The sequence below is a fragment of the Salarias fasciatus genome, chromosome 11, assembly GCF_902148845.1.
Source record: "Salarias fasciatus chromosome 11, fSalaFa1.1, whole genome shotgun sequence".
NCBI lineage: Eukaryota > Metazoa > Chordata > Actinopteri > Blenniiformes > Blenniidae > Salarias > Salarias fasciatus.
The window spans coordinates 20,877,224-20,893,640 of NC_043755.1; the positions used below are offsets into that span (position 1 = coordinate 20,877,224).

Below are 16,417 nucleotides of genomic sequence, written 5' to 3' on the forward strand. Positions count from 1 at the left end.
CTTTTGTAGTATACAGTAAAGAGCGTGAGTATTTTTTGCCAACTTTGCATAAATTCCACAGAAGTGTTCAGGAGAATTTATCCCCGTAGTGCCATTCACTGTGTTTTACAAGGAAATTAAGGAAATATATTGAAACAAAGCCATTGGGAAATGCACATCTTGAGCAGTTAGGATTATGAAATAAGTTAAAACAAAGCAATTAAGACACGCATGAAAAGTAGGATAAATTAAAGTGAAATCTTTATTTAGTTAGAAGTCATAAAGAGAAGTGTTAAATGGTAAAGGGGAAGTTTTCGCATTGAGTCAAGTACTTTTGTGATTTATGCATATCAGACATAACAAGAAGACATAATGTGTGTTTATAAGACTGTAACTCAGAATTGTTCCTGTTTCAAAACTTTTAAAATAGTACTTTTACTAAAGTTTTTCAACTTTCACGTGAAGAATGTGAGATTCTGTTCCCTACTAAGGCATTAAAAGTTCTAGATGGTGAAATTTTAACGTGTATGCATTAAAATATAAATTTTATGTGTGTATATGCGATATCCGTGCTGAAACTTTTTCATTATTGAACTGACTTCAGGAGTGAAAGATTTCATGGGTTCCTGTGTGAGTGGCGACATTTCCTATGTCACCTGAAGGCAGCACGAGAGAGAGAGCGAGAGAGAGAGAGCGAGACAGAGAGAGAGCGAGAGAGAGAGAGAGAGAGAGAGAGAGAGAGAGACCCGGGGACAGACGGCAGCTCTTCTTCTCCACACTCAGTGATAGTTGTGATATTAACATTAATGCTGGTTCCTCCACAGCCTCGGAGCGGGTCGCGCGCTGCGTGCGGACCTCCAGCGCGCCTCCGCCGGATCTCTTTACGATTTGCTTTTTGGAGGAGCTGCACCGGTCTTCTCCCCCTCTTCTCCTCCTCCTCTTCCTCCGGCAGCTTTAACTGGTAAGGAAGTGACTGCATATAATTACTATTGTTTGTTATTACGAGGGTGTGCACGGTGGCTGCTCTTTTCTTTTCTTTTCTTTCTTTTTTTTTTGTCATTTCCTCTAAAAGTGCAGCGTTGAAGTAGTACATGTGGCGATAAGGCTCATTTTGAGGAATGTCTGATAAAAGAGTTGAGCCTTCAGGGGAAAGAAGTAGAAATAACGGGATTTATTTATTTATTTATTTATTTATTTATTTATTTATTTATTTATTTATTTATTTATTTTTGGAAAAGTATCCAAACACGCGATCTGACAGGATGAGAGAGCTGCATATCAAACACACTGTTCGCCCATTGTGGGCGTGTAATGTGAATATTATGGGATTATTAGAGGAGATTTGTTATGTAAAAGCAGTGGATCGACAGGGAGACGCAAGGCGCGCGCACGCACATGTGCCAAAACAGCTCACCTTTGCCGTGCACGCGCGCCGCTGAAAACACATGATAACGAAAGTAAAGTAAGGGGGGGGGGGGGGGGGTGAAAGAAAGTAGGCGGTGTCGTCTCTGGGTGTAGTTGGAATTTTGACTCTAAATAGGGCTTTGTGCTGCTGCAGTTTGCACAAACACACAACTATAATGCTCACTTGTGTGAGTGAGCTTTACATTTCTGCGGCAAAGCCAGAGGAGGACTCCTGCATAATTACCCTGACAAATACTGCAGTTACGTTTTAATCCTGTTCAATTATCTACTCAGAGTACATGTCTGGCTTCAGTGGTGTCTGACAGCCGTCACGTCAAGAGTGTTTCTGCACAGAAATACTGGAGGAGAATGAAAATAATGAGGGATACACTACTCTCCGGCCACGTTTCTGTCACATTTCTAGTGAAAAAGGTTTTTGAAAACAATGTCTGTTTACATGGGGAGGGATGCAGTTTGCATGTTGGGCCAGGAGTTGGAGCTGTTGGTTGTTTCTGTGTTGAAGTCTCACAGACATGCACACAAAGAACAATAAGCTATAAAACAAACAGTGAACACACGGACGATGACGCTGGTTTGCTATTATAACTGACTCTCAACTCCAAAAAGCACCAAGTCCAGGGGAATGTGGACTGGGAGTCATGACACTCTGGGGGCCGCCATTTTTGTTTTTGTGCATACTGGTGCATGTGCAGAATAACTCTTCACTACGGCTGTCAGTTGGGAGTTGGAGCTTTATCAAAAAGTTTCCTATTGTTGAGATGAATGCTCTACATTTTCCAAGGTTCAGCATATTCTTGCAAAGCTTGAAATAAATGAAAAGAGATCACATGTTCCCCGCTGTGTGATGAGCGCTGACATTTTGAGGTTCTTTAATTTTTGATAGAAAAGTTGTGTTTCATCTTGTTGAGTCTTTTACCATCCGTGTTTGGATGTTTGATTTTTGGAGTAAAAACTCTTCAATGACTTGCTGTATATTTTTTATATCTTGCTGTAAATTTCTAGTCCAACCCTTAATGCCACTGAAAAACAAAATGAACAACCCCAACACTCGCTGTAAGGACTTTGTGGGTTTTATGGCCGCCATAGGTTCTCTTGTGTGGCTGTCAGGAAAGACTAATGGATTAGCTGCTTAATTCTGCAAACTCAACCTGTAAATATGTCAAGATTGTAATGGCCTCTATTTTTTTTGGACACGTTATCGCGATTGATTGTAAGAACACTCACTGAACAGGTAGAACTTCATTCAGAGTTTGTTTTTAGACTCTGGATGTTTGAAGGTGCAGTCGAAATGATTTATCTCAAGGCTACAAATGTAAAGTTTAAAAACGCTACAGCGAGGAAAAAAAACCCCTCTCAGATCATATGAAGCTATAAATTGTGGTTTTCCACTTTGCTAGACTGTTTAAAGGCTCCAACACGTGTTGCTGCTGTTAGAAGTAGATAAACAACACAAACAGGCTAATTTGTTTGGCTGCATGCTTGTAAACCTGCAACCTCACTGATAAATACATAAACACTCCTGGAGCTTCTCACATGTATCTGGAGAGACGTTTAAACTATGTGCAAAATGCACACAGGATGTGTACATGAGATCTTAGGGTGTGAGTTTTCCACACACACACACACACACACACACACACACACACACACAGACACACACATACACACAGAGTGGAGTGCAGTGGAGGGGAGGGAGCGAGGCAGAGCGTTGTTTTGCAGACAGGATTACATTGTCTCCCCCATGTCAGATTTCAGACATTATGTTAAACATTTCCCCGGCCCTCGCTCTGCGGTGAAACACGGCGCGACCTCTCAGCGCCGCACGACAACAACAGACGACCCTAAACTTTCCCCGAATCCGCTCCTCCATAACGAATACGAGCTGTTCTCCACCTGCTCACCAAAAAACAGGAGGCATTGATCGCTGATCGCCATGCAGACTTTAGACTGGAGCTGCTTTCACGCGCGGCGGCGAAACAGGAAGGAAAGACACAAACAGGATTTACTCGACCTGAAGATTTGAAGGTCGGGAGTATTTTGGTTTTTAGTGGTTATGTCAGGTGTGAGGTGACTTGTTGAGAATGGTGAGAGAGGATAAAGAGCAGTGTGACCTGTGTGCAGAGGAGGAAGGAAGATTGCAAATACAGGCAAAAACAAAAAAAAGGAAGCTCATCACAATTACTTTAAAGGATTTTACCTAAATATGTACATATGATGCAGTAACATGTTGGCTTTTTGCTTTTGAAATGCACATAAAAAGCTGTTTACACAGCAATGTTATCAATTGATATCAGTTTAGCCTGGCATGCTAACTCCATTGTTTTCAGTGTTTCAGTGTGCCGTTTCCATGGAAACGAATGCCGTTTTGAAAACGTTGCCATGTAAATGTGAGACTGTTCTGAGACAATGCTTTGTCATGTAAACGAGGCCTAAATAAGCATCGAATTCTGAATTAACTCCGCAGCCACAAGGTGAGAATTCGTTCTGCATGATACCACGTAAACATGCTGAGCTTGATTCAGTACGATTGATGATAAATACGCCCAACTCACACATTTTTTTTTTGTCATTTGATTATTTGAGTAAAATTAAAATAAAAGTTACAAGAATAAAATCGTATACAAGTATATGAAGAAGTATCTACAATATTCTTGAATAAAGAAAAAACTCTTAATTAGATTCTAAAATAAGCATTGAAAACATGATATGTATGCTTCAGGATTCATTCTCTCTAATAGAGCTTTTTCTCTTCCCCTATATTTGTACCTGCTGCATCTGAGATGTGCTTTTATTTTTAGAAAAGAGTTACTTTCTCTTTTATCACACCTACTTTCACTGTTTACATAAACAGTATTTTACAAGCAGAGACCTGCTGTCACCAAGTAAACTTTAAATCTGATAGCTGCAAAGTTATTGTCATAGTTTTCATTCTTATTTTCACTCATTTATGCACGATACAATTAATCATAACTTACTGCAGTTATTTATTTTTTTTAAATATGTCTGTTGCGGATGTGGATGTTGTGATAATGATGCATTATTTGAGATATTTTGTGCAGTAACACTGCAACAAGTCACTCACACGAGATCATTAAGTGGCCTTTTCGGGTGTTTTTATGAGCATTGTCAGAACTTTACTTGTTCATGCTACACAATATGTCACTAATTTACAACTATCGAGTAACCTCAAGGTCAATGATTGACAAAAATAGTGTGAAAAATGCCCAAAGTTTTTTTTTTTTTTTCACACACCGTGGATCAGATGGCGTTTACCTGATATTGTGCAGTTCCTGTGTGTATCTTGTGAGTGTTGTGGCCGTCAGCTGTGTGAATGTGATTGTTGTTTGGACGTTGCGAACCCCAGTGAAGACCAATGAGCTGAAAAGCGTGTCACAGTCACACACACTCACAAACAGATCCCTGACCAGCTCACACACTATGCAGTGAGTCTGGACTGTGTGTCCTCCACCATTGTGTGTGTGTGTGTGTGTGTGTTCTCATACTCAGAATAAGTGCTGCATACATTTGGCTTTTGTCAATAGGACTGTTTGTCTTGTGTGCTTACTTTTCCATCCCAGGGCTTATCATGATTAAACTTTCAACTCTCATTCACCTCGACTCTTTATCTCCCCCAAAGTCTTGACTTTTTTCCTTTTTTTTTTTTTTTTTTTAAACAAAGTTTACCTCCTTTGCCTCACTTCCTCCCGTCCTTTATTTCCTTCAATAGTAAAATTAGCAATTTCATTTTTTTTGTGTCTTGTCTCTCCAGTATGTGGAAGTGTTTTATTGGCGTGTGGTGAAACAATGAGGACAAGGCAGGGCTTTGTGGTGGCAGAAATGCATTTTTAACCCGTGTGAATGAATGGCGCCTCACATTCCTCAGCAGCAGGCCCTTTTACTGAATGGCAGCACTAACTCGGCTGTTTTCATTACTCATTACTGCCTTGTGCCTTTTCACCATTTACCTTGACTCAACACTACAAAGCCTCCATCAGTAGGTTGTTGAAGGTAAAATCACCTGACTGACTGTGGGACACACAGTTGTTTTTTTTTTTATGTTCAGCATACAGTGTGAAATTAACAGGTTAGTTTAACTTTCTATTAGCATAAGTAGGTGCTAGCTTCTGGTAGCACATTTAGCGGCTAACCCTCACTTCTCTTTCCATAAATAAAAGTGATAAATGTGGGGTTTTGTTAACTTATATAAAGATGTATGTGTGCTTGAAACAATTGAATGACTTTCTCATGCCATTTCGCAGATTTTCAATGTAGAACCTCACTTAGTTTAGTGAAAAGGGAAAACTTTCCTTGTGTTTCTTTTGTGTCTGTTAGCATGACAGCGTTGCTCGGAGCTATTGAAAACGGAACTTTTTGAAAATGTTTCGACTCTGTTTCAGTGGAAACAGGGAAAAACAAACTTTTTGGAAACGCTTCTGAAAGGAAAACTTCAAAACACTGTGTAAACTGCTCCCCACCTTTGATAGCATTGGTGTTACTCAGAATGTGTTTGGGGTGATTGTTGGGATAAGATTCATTAACACTGTAGTTCACTTTAAGTCCATACACTTGTTGTTAGCTTGTTATTAGCTTGTTATTAGCTTGTTATTTTGCTTTCCAGCTCTCAAATTTCTCACTCCAGTTGGGTGTCAGTGTTTTTTTGGCATCATTTAGCAGCATTTCCGAGAGCTTAGCAGCCATTAAACCCACATATTTGCCAGAGAACATAACACAGCTACAAGTACAACACAAGCTGGGCTTAAAGAAACCAGAAACCACAAGTTCTGTTGTTTTGAATCCAGTGGATGAATACATAAGTGATTGTTTGCTCACGGTTAGCCGCTTGAAAGGAAAAGGTGACGCACCGTATGTCAGCTCAGCTTGTTTCTCCAGTGGAAAACAGCAGAGGTTTATGTGTCTGAATCTCCTAAAACAGCCTTCAGGAAACCTTTTTATGTATGTAGTTCCGACAAGCATTAGCATAGATCGACGTCTCTGTAGGTGGTATCCAACACCTTCCCCAAATAAAAAAAAAAAGAGAACTTTCCAGGGCTCCCTAATTGGGTTATACATATGTATAGTTCAGTCATAAAATCAATCCATTTTGTTCTTTTTTTTCTCTGTAATTACAACCCTGCCCTGCGTGCACTTCCTCATCGCTGTCTGAACTGCTTATATTAATGTTGAGCAGCTTTAAACTGTAATGGAAATGGAAAAAAAAAGAAGAGAGACATCAAGTCACAAGACAGATTTGTTTTTGTAGGCTGAAGAAGTACATGTTCCTCCTTATCAGGTCCTTCATCATGAACGCAATCGCGTATCTTAAATAACTTTCCGGGGCTTGCTGGGATTATGGGGAGAAGTGCAGAAGCTACTTCAACAGCTGCTTCTCTTATCATTATGCAACAAGAAGAAAGGGTGAAGGAGAATGTGGGAAGCGAGGCCGTGTTCGGCCGTCCAGACAGCCACATCATTTTAATACGCGGTCTGGTGTCGACTCTGCGGTGATGCCATTGATTCCCAGTTGCATGGTGGGGGTTTCCACTCTGAAAGGGCAATCTCTCTGTGTTAGCCTAGAAACACCAAGCTCCTGGATTAAATTATAAATGAGCCCTCCATGGGAAACGTATTGCTTACTGCCTCACATAATCACAAAGAATTTACATTCGCTGTCACTCGTCATGCTACATGTTTCAAAAGTCTCCTGTATTTTATTATCTTTTTTTTTAAAGATACCCCTGTTTCCTTCAAGCTCGGCTAACAAGTGTGTATCTGATCCCTTCATCGGAGGGGGGGCACCTTCCACCTGCACCCTCCACCACATGAGGTTGGATACAGCCGAGCCGAGCGGGTTCTGAAGTGAAGCTCAAATTAGATCTCAAGAAAATGACGTGGTAATCAGAGGATTAGGATCGCAGAAGGGTGAGAGGTCAGAGTTGATGGGGGGCCAGGGGAGGTGCTGGGAGGGGGATTTAGGCTCTGGGTCATTTTAGACTTCACCCTTGGTAGCAGAGCAGGAAGGGAAGAGTCGGTGTATTGCCTCTGTGGACGCTGCTCGGTGAAATCTGCCGCTTTATGACAGATGTTGGGAATTTGACGCTTGTCAGCCTTTTTTTTCTTATTGAAGTTCGTGTTTGCTCAGGTTCAAAACCTCTTTGTAAACAACATCAGCTGCAACAACTGGAAGCTGTTACCTTAATTAACCATGAACAATAACACAGACTGGACATTTATATACATCTGCTGCAGCTAACTTCAACCGCCCGGCCTTCCAGAAGCATCATGAATAATTTTCACATTACTGACACTGGTGAAGTGATGATGGCCATCAGCTTCATCTCGTTACGGAAACTCCATTTACCTTTACGTGCATGTTGTCTCAATCATATGTCAGGTTTCAGGGCACTGTGCATGCTCTATAAATCCAAAATGACAGGACGTTGTTTACATGCACATGTAATCATGGAAACATTTAGAAGTAACAGAACGTGCACAGGCACATATTGACTTATATATAGATTCTGGTTAAAAAACATGATTGTAAATCTGTCACCATCATTTCCAGGTTGAAGGCCACTTCAGCCCCTCACAATCAGCCCGGATTACTACTGCCGCTACTAGTTGTCCTAATAAATCATATTTTACCAGCTGCTGCGAGGCTGTAACCATTACTTAAATCAGAGGTGGGCCACGCTGAGTGGCTGATAATCTGATAATCAGTGGGGGGGGTATCGACCTCGTTTATCAGTGCCACGCTTTAGAAGCAGAAGACCCCCGGCCTGGGCCCGTGGTCCTGCAAACAAGCAGCTACACCGCTTCACCGAGCACACATCTTTAGGAGCCATCCGTTTCCGTCGCTCATGTTGATTTTCCACCGTTATCGACTATCCGATGAGACGAGCCGCACGCCGAGGCCCGGCGTGGCCGATTCATTAGCGCCGCTTATCAGTTTTCTTTTTTGGAGCTGACACAGTGATCATAGTTAATAGATTTCTGCCTGTGCGTATGAACTGACGCTCGGCATTGTTGCTGTGATTGCTGCGGGATTAAAGAAGAGAAATAAGCTTAGCTGGGGAGAAATAGCCCACAAGACCACGTGGCTGTGATCGGGGATTGAAAGAGAGAGAGAGAGAGGGAGAGAGAGAGAGAGAGAAGGACTCTTCGTCCAGCCCAGATGTCACTGTAGTAGTCTACCATTATTGATCCACTGCTTTAATGCGTCATGCTTTAATTAGATATCATTAAAACGGCTATTTAGGAAGGAAGGGGCCAGTTTGCTTACATAGATGCAGTTCTGCTTCCCGTGTGTGTAGATTATTGTTGTAATCAAAACGTACCCGTACCACAGCGCTGGATAGAATAAATAACCTTAACGTGCAAGAGAAACCATACGAAATACACAGAATGACGAATAAAACCAGCTCTTCTTGACTTTTCATTCGTTCTACCTTTTTCCTTCTATCCTGCAGTTATTTGATGGTGCAAGATGACACACACACACACACACACACACACACGTAGGTGATGGAGTGTGTGTGCATTCTGCAGGCGTATAAGGACCGTGCCTGGAAGGGAGGGGACACAGCACCCAAACTTAATCCAAACTCACAGCAGCCCAGAGGGCATTAAGGGTGGGTGGGGGTGGGGTGGACTGTTTCCTAAGCAGAGAGGCTCTGTTTTTTTCAAGCAGCACTCTCTGAAAGGGAGATAGAACCGTCCATGAACCTGGCAAAAAGGACTGATCTCTCTGTAGTCTCGCAGCCACTTTGGGCGCACAGAATACCTTTCCAGCTTTTTTAATGGGAAGAAACTAAGACGCTATAGGTCGCTTCATTAAAAGTAAATATTTAGTGTAGCGCATACGTTCTCCTGATAGTCTCTCAAAGAACTAACAGTTCCTCCATTTGTCTGTGCAAACAACTTGCGAGTACAACAAACTTCACGTCTGTTGTCGGCCTTCCTCGTCCAAATGGACCGGCCCGCTCTCCCCGCATTGTTAGCTTCATCCATTCATCCCTGGAAGTCCCTTTCTCCAGCCCGGTTTTCCTGCGCCGGATGAGAGCGAGCGAGAGCGTCTAGTTAGTTCAGAGCGGAGCTCAGTCATGTCGCATGTCTGACTAACTTAGGGAAACAAGCTGGAAATGTCTCCGGGCTACTGCAGCTAATCATTCAGCCCACAGAGGAACTGATCGTTAGCCGCTGATGTCAGCCTAACCTTGCCGCGATGGCTTTCACTGTGTGTGTGTGTGTGTGTGTGTGTGTGTGTGTGTTTGTGTTGCATATAGATGGAAACACGGCTTTTGCTCATGCCGCCCCCTCACTCCAAAAAAAACCCAAAAACATTTACCAATCATTATAGAGACGAGATACGCCATTCATTTATTTGGTAAGATCAAAACAACACCTCATACGACAAAAGCAAAGAAGCAGCAGCAGCAGCAGCAGCAGCAGCAGCAGCAGCGCTGCTGCTTTTAACTGGCAGTGTACCCTGCGTGGCTGGAAAAGAGTACAAGTCCCTCTCATGGAAATACGGAGGTCAGCTTGACTTCTCCTTTTCCCTCAGAAAGACGGTGACTTCCCTAAAATGAACCGAAAGACAGACTAATTGGGAGAAGTGACCATATTTGTCCAAAAAGTTTTTAATACACCAAACCCAAATTTGGACAATGCTCCTTTATCTGCGATTTAACTCAGAATCAAACCGCTGCCGCTGTCAAAGCTGACATGTAGCCGCTCCTCCAGCGAGGGGAAACGTTTAGGAAGTGGTAACAGGAGGCGCTCGGGCAGGGTCAAGCAGGCTTCAGGGTCACTGAGGACAGAGGTGAGGAAGAGGAGGAGGAGGAGGAGGAGGAGGAGGAGGAGGAGGGGGGTCGCTCAGGGGCTAATCAGCTCAGCCGGTCCACATGTGGTTCAGAGGAACGCTGCAACTCCCAGACATGACTGTAATCTGGATGCATTAAACAGCATATGATATATTTATTTTAGCTGCATGCTGCTGCACGCACTTCTCATCAGCAGCTTTTCAGAAGAGAAACCATTTGTTCATTTTGTTTTTTCTTAATTTTTTTTCTTAATCACGCAGTCTGTGAATTGATTGTGATCATTCACACCTTTTCTGTCATATTCCAAATCCTGTCATTCTGCATCTCGTCATGCACCATCATCTTTTCAGTAAGGAAACAAATATCAACTTTATCCGAAGTTTTTATCTAAATTCAACACAGCTGCCTGGTTTTAGCCTACAAATAAAAATAACGCAGTGTAGTTGAAACTTTAACTTTGCAGCTAAACGTCCTTCCTTCACAAGATGGAAGAATTACATAATATTGAAAGGAGAATACACCAGTTTTACACATCAAAGTCAGCATGCGACTTTTGGGGAATATGTAAAAAAAAAAGAAAGATAAAAGCTTTATCGTCTCCATGGAGTGAAGTCTGATATCCAGCCTCATCACTTCAGATCAGCAGATGAGACTGAAGGCAACAACTTTGTCAATTAATGAGGTTGGAAAGTAGCTCAAGAGCCCAGGGCTACATTAGTTTGTCATGCTAACTAAATGGATGCTGCTGGGTTTTGAGACAGGTCAGATTCATGCTACCTTCTAGTGGAAGTTGCACCTGGAAGTGACACAATAATGGGACGTGGGAATGGACGCACCGAGAAGGAGGAAGTGTCAAATCATAGATGGGGATTTAGACCCTGTTTACATGACGTTTGTAGTAAATAATGCATCGTTTTTGCATTTTTGTTTCAGAAAAGTTTGCCATTTACCCTGCAGCGTTTTGAAAGTACTTTCTGTTTTCACAGAACATGATGTAGTTTTCATGTTGGACCAATAGTGGGTGCTGTTGTTGTTGTTTTTTTTTTTTAAACTGAAACCCCACACATATGTGCAGAGGACAGTATTCTTATGTACATTGAGGGGAAAACGCGTTCACACACATGTTCACACTGACAGAATATTTGCAAATGTCTGGAAAAGGTTTATGGAGGAAGAACATGCAAACTCAATGAGCCTCATGGGGCTCATGGCCAGCAGGATTCTGCTAACCACGGCGCCACCATGTGGCCCAGGGCAGACATATGACATACAGAAATAAGCTATTGAGTGATATTGTGACTTTGTGTTTATATTTTTTTTTTTATCTTTTTCATCACAAGGAGACAAATCAGTCTCCTCTTCTCTCCACCTGGAATATTATTTTAACTTTCCAATATTTCCTCTGATTTCCTGCTGTTGTTCCACGAAACCCGGTCCATCAAATGTGGTTTTTGATGCTGATGCAGTGAGGGCTCTGCATCGCTGACATCTCTATTATAGTAGGAAATTGAACAAGTGAATAATTTATGTATTCAGATTTATGGCAGTCTGACCCGGTCGTAAACAGTATTGGTTATAATGTGCTATAAGTCATAAAGCGAATTCCTTTGGCAGTAACACACAAGTAACTGATTGCTGCTATTTGATCAATAACAGTTGCGGTGATGAAGTTTCTGCCACATTATTATTATTTTTTTGCACTAACATTCAGTAGGTACATCCTCTCTTCTCCGGCAGCTCTGGTTTCCAGGACTGTATTTTCAACCTGCAAAAAATCAGAATTAAGTGTATTGAATGTATGGCGGTCTACACCTGGAGGCATTGTCAAGTTACATCAAGTTTAAAATCTGTTGTTTCTGTTAACAGCAGAGTTTTTTTCCTTCTTTTTTTTTTGCCCCCACATCGTGTTTCCTGGGTTCTGCTGTCTGCTGCTCACCTCAGTTCCCAGCTGCCTCTCTGTCCGTCTGTTGCTCGGGGGCCTCGCAGTCAACTACACAGGAAAAGAAGAGACCAAAGATAGGAGGCTTTTTAGCACCCGCCCTCCCCTCCTTTCCCCCCACCACTACCTCTACACACACACACACACACACACACACACACACATCATCAAGCCTACAGCCCCAGCATCCACCAGCACCACGAGCAGTAGCATTCTCTTGATGTTTTGTGAGAATCCCCCAGCACGCTGACGCCCCCCCACAGCTATCCTCCCGGCCTCGGTGCCCTGCTCCGACATTGTATCCAGATGTGAGGGGGGATATTCGAGGGGGGGGGGGGGGGGGGGGGGGGGGGGGTCTTATTCTTGGTTCTCCGCACTGACTCCCTGTTCCTCAATACCAACACACCTCCTAAAACTGAGACCCTAATCTTATCTGCACACTCTGGATTTTCATTTCAGTTCTCCATCATGTCTGGAGTTGTACACGCAGCAGCGCTCATTTGTCATCAGTGTGACTGCTTTTCAGAGTTTTCACACACACACACACACACACACACACACACACACACACACACACCTCCCCTCACAAACTAAAGCCACGGAGATGAAAATCTGCTCTTGAGTACGACTGGCTGTGATCATCTAATCCCAGGCTGCAGAACTCTATTTAAAGAGCGTAGCCGCTAATCCCATCAGATTATACCTGACCAACTCCACAAAATCACCCAATTAATAGTCTTAAAGATGGGCCACAAAAGCCGGTCCTCCCTAAAAAACAAACCCGCCCACCCACTGAAAAAAAAAAAAAAAAAAAAAATCACATTAAAAAAATCTGACCCATTTAACGGAATCCTAATCTCGTGCTTAAGTCCCAAACAGACAACGGGGCAGGCTGCTTCTCCGTCACATACAGCACACAGCATATCTGCATTTTCATACTGGTAGGTGTGTTATTGTGCAGTAAATCCCATCGAGGCCGTCCCACATGTAAATGGGCAGCTTGGATTGCAGATGCATCTCTTAAGGCGCTGGCCGGCTGCTGCACATATCGCGGCTCCTTGCAAATGCATATTGATTTTCACAGCCGGTCCCAGAAGCAGTTGGGATGCTTGGATTTAAGTACCTGGGCTCCACAGGCAGCGCCGTGCCAGATAGATCTGAAGGTGGAGCTTTGTGAGATTTTTTTTCTTTTTTTTCACGCTGGTTCTCTCAGCTCTTTAATTCAAACAAAGGACTTGATTATCTTTGCAACTGCCAATTTTCAAATTCCGATGCTTTCATGGAAAAGAAGGGTTTTAGTTCTGCGGCTAAATTTAGACAGTGGTGACGATATATTTTGCAGAGATTTCTAATCTGCGCAGTTCCGTCGTACGGCGGGAGGTGTTCGCAGACGTCCTGGCCCCGTGGCCTCAGACGACCTGAGATTATTTTCTGCAGTGCAACAAGCTGGAGCTACTAACAATAGACAGGTTGTGCAACGCGACTTGATGATCAAAGTGACACTAGTTGCACCAATACAGTGTGCAGATAGATAAGATGTTGGACCATGTCCTTTACTCCCATTCCGAGTGTATCTCCTGCACGTAAATGTTTGAGGATCAGCTGGATTCCTGCTTCTCTTCACTTGATTATTCCTTTGAGGCACCAGCTGATAAAGCACAGGGTGGCCTTGCTTTTCTTGCGTAGCACTTTCTGTCTCATACTGGGGAACAACAATCATGCAGTCAAACCCAAATTCATGAAATCCAAACTGTATCACAGCCGGTAGCTCGGTGTTTGTCCTGTATCAGGGGTGTGCAACCTGCGGCTCTGGAACCACATGTGGCTCTTTAGTCCCTCTGTAGCGGCCCTATGAAGCCTTCATGACATGATACGTGAATGAATATTTCACTTTTTTTTAAATTATTGTATGAATTGTCACTCTTGGTTCAAAAGGGATTCAAAAAAGGCTCAAGTAACATTGGGAAAAAAATAGCAAAAATCACAAGAAATGAGGAAAAAAAAACGATAGAACAGCTTGAAAAACCTGAAATATCTACGTTTCTAACATAAGAAAATGAAATGTGGCAGGAAAAGAAAACATACAAAAGTGTTTAAAAAGAGGTAAAATGGCTAAAACAGCTAAAATTTCAAAACTGTCAACAAAAAGCTTGAAAAGAACAAAACTGTTAAAATCAGGTAGAAAATTGGTTCAGTGTAATAAAATATTCACTGTTAAAACTTCATGAATGGATCATGAACGTTTTTGTTTGTTCATCAAAACCAAGTATGAAACTTCCTGAGCTGCATTCGCCTCATTTTAATGGTTGAAAATACTTTATGGCTCCAGAACAACTTGACTTGACGGAAATCCACTGAAATGGCTCTTTTTGGTCATAAAGGTTGCAGACCCCTGTCCTGTATGTTTTAAACGTTGCTTCCTATTTCTATAACATTGGACATCTATAGTTCCATGTAGTGGTGTGTTTTTCTGCAGTGCAATCATTCAAGGCCTTTTTAGTCATACAGGCCCCCTCACTGCCACGTGAATGGTAGCAAAGGTACAGTTTTTTAAACTGAGAAGGCTGATCAGCACAAACAGAATTCGTTAATCCTGCATTGTTATTGTCGTCCATTTAATGGCACCTGTGTTGGAAAAAATATTACCTGCGACTGTATGTGCAAAGTTCAACACTTTGGAATGAATTTCCTGTCGTCCTCTTAACTAAAGTTAAACATTCTAACCAGAAAAATGTGGAATAAAGTCCATTAAAGAGTTAGTCATTGTAAAACAGTGGGCTGCAGCAAAGGCCTCGTTTCCACGTCCGTTTCAAATGAAAATAGTTTTTTTTATATATCCATTTACACACCAACAGTGCTTGAAGTCACTAAAAAGAGCTTCTCTTTTGAAACGGCTCCCAGGGTGGAACTTTTGGAAAGCTGTTGAGCCCCTCACAATGCCTCGTTTGGATCACTTCACCGCGTGGATTAATTTCGCTCCACTCATGTCGTCAATTAAGCAGCGCGGTCTCATCCAGATGAGATCCAGAGCAGCGTCCTCGCTCTGATCTGATGTGAACGGTCGTGCTGTAACACATCGCTCTCCTGTGTGTACACCGTGACACGATTGGAGGCCGTAATTGCTCCCGTACAGTATTTACAGTGGGATTTGTGCTAATACTCCTGCAGCAGCGTCTGTCTCGCAGTGTATTTGTCGTCATCACAATCCTGATTGCTTTCTGTTGCGAGGCCTGTGTTTCCCCCTCAGCCCAGATCCAAAACACTCTCCTGTTATCTTATCTCAGGTTCATGCAAACACACACAAGTTTACCAGCAGACTGTGTGCGCCTCCTGAGAAGCTCGCCCTCTCCATTTTTAGTCAGCCACCCTGCGGCCCGGGCTCGGTGTGTTGTGTAAAGCTGGCCACTGGTGCGATGTGGAGAGAATGACCGCACGTAATCCCCGGCCCTCCGCCGCTCATTTCATGTGTGACAGCGGCGGCCGTTTGCAGGTAGCTCCCGTCGGAGAGGTCCCGTCTCTCCGGGGGAAACGCTGCACAAACACCACGGCTTGTTTGCCGTCCCCTCTCCCCTCAGCTCCTCCGCTGGAGTTACAGATTACCAAGAAGCAGTTCTCTGTTATCCAACAAGCTCATTTCAGTCGTTTTACCTCCATTTATTCCTACTGACAGGATTTATCGGCCATACTCCTCATACTCAAGCTAAAATAATGAAACCACGAGGACCAGAGGACTGCTGAAGAGCGACAGTCCACTCACAGATCAGATCCCCCTCAAAAACACTCAGATAACATTTAAGAACTGCCCAAACATTAAAAGCTCAACATAAAACAAACGTTACACTTTTCTTTGACATTTCTACAGCTGTAATATGCAAATAAATCCAGTCAGTCCAGTTATCGGAGGATTAACCGGCTGATTGGATGTGTTCTCTGACTCTACCTTCGTTTTGAAAAGGACACGTAACTATTTCATGACACATGCAAATAGCATTGATATCAAGCCTTGTTGTTACTGCCTTTTTGATGCCATCTGACTTTTTTTGTGTCTGAAATGTGACATTAGAAGAGATTATTATGGCTTATTGTTCTGTTATCTGGAGAAAAGAGAAATCAACCATAACATTAAAACATTGTGAATTCACTCCATCATTTATTCTGCTCATGATAATAATTGTTTATTAATAAACTACTATTTATTGACATATTCAGAGAACGGAAAGCCCTACAGCTGTGAAGAAGTGGTCATAAAGAGTGT

At 42.7% G+C, this 16,417-nt stretch overlaps 1 protein-coding gene across 1 annotated transcript in view; it reads left to right on the top strand.

The window, feature by feature from the left end:
* The first annotated feature begins 691 nt into the window (after positions 1-691).
* LOC115396298 (zinc finger protein 516-like) overlaps positions 692-16,417 on the top strand; it is a 46,871-nt gene continuing 31,145 nt past the window's right edge. The window contains 1 exon segment of the mRNA XM_030102100.1: positions 692-940. The gene's annotated coding sequence lies outside the window, so the exon portion shown is untranslated.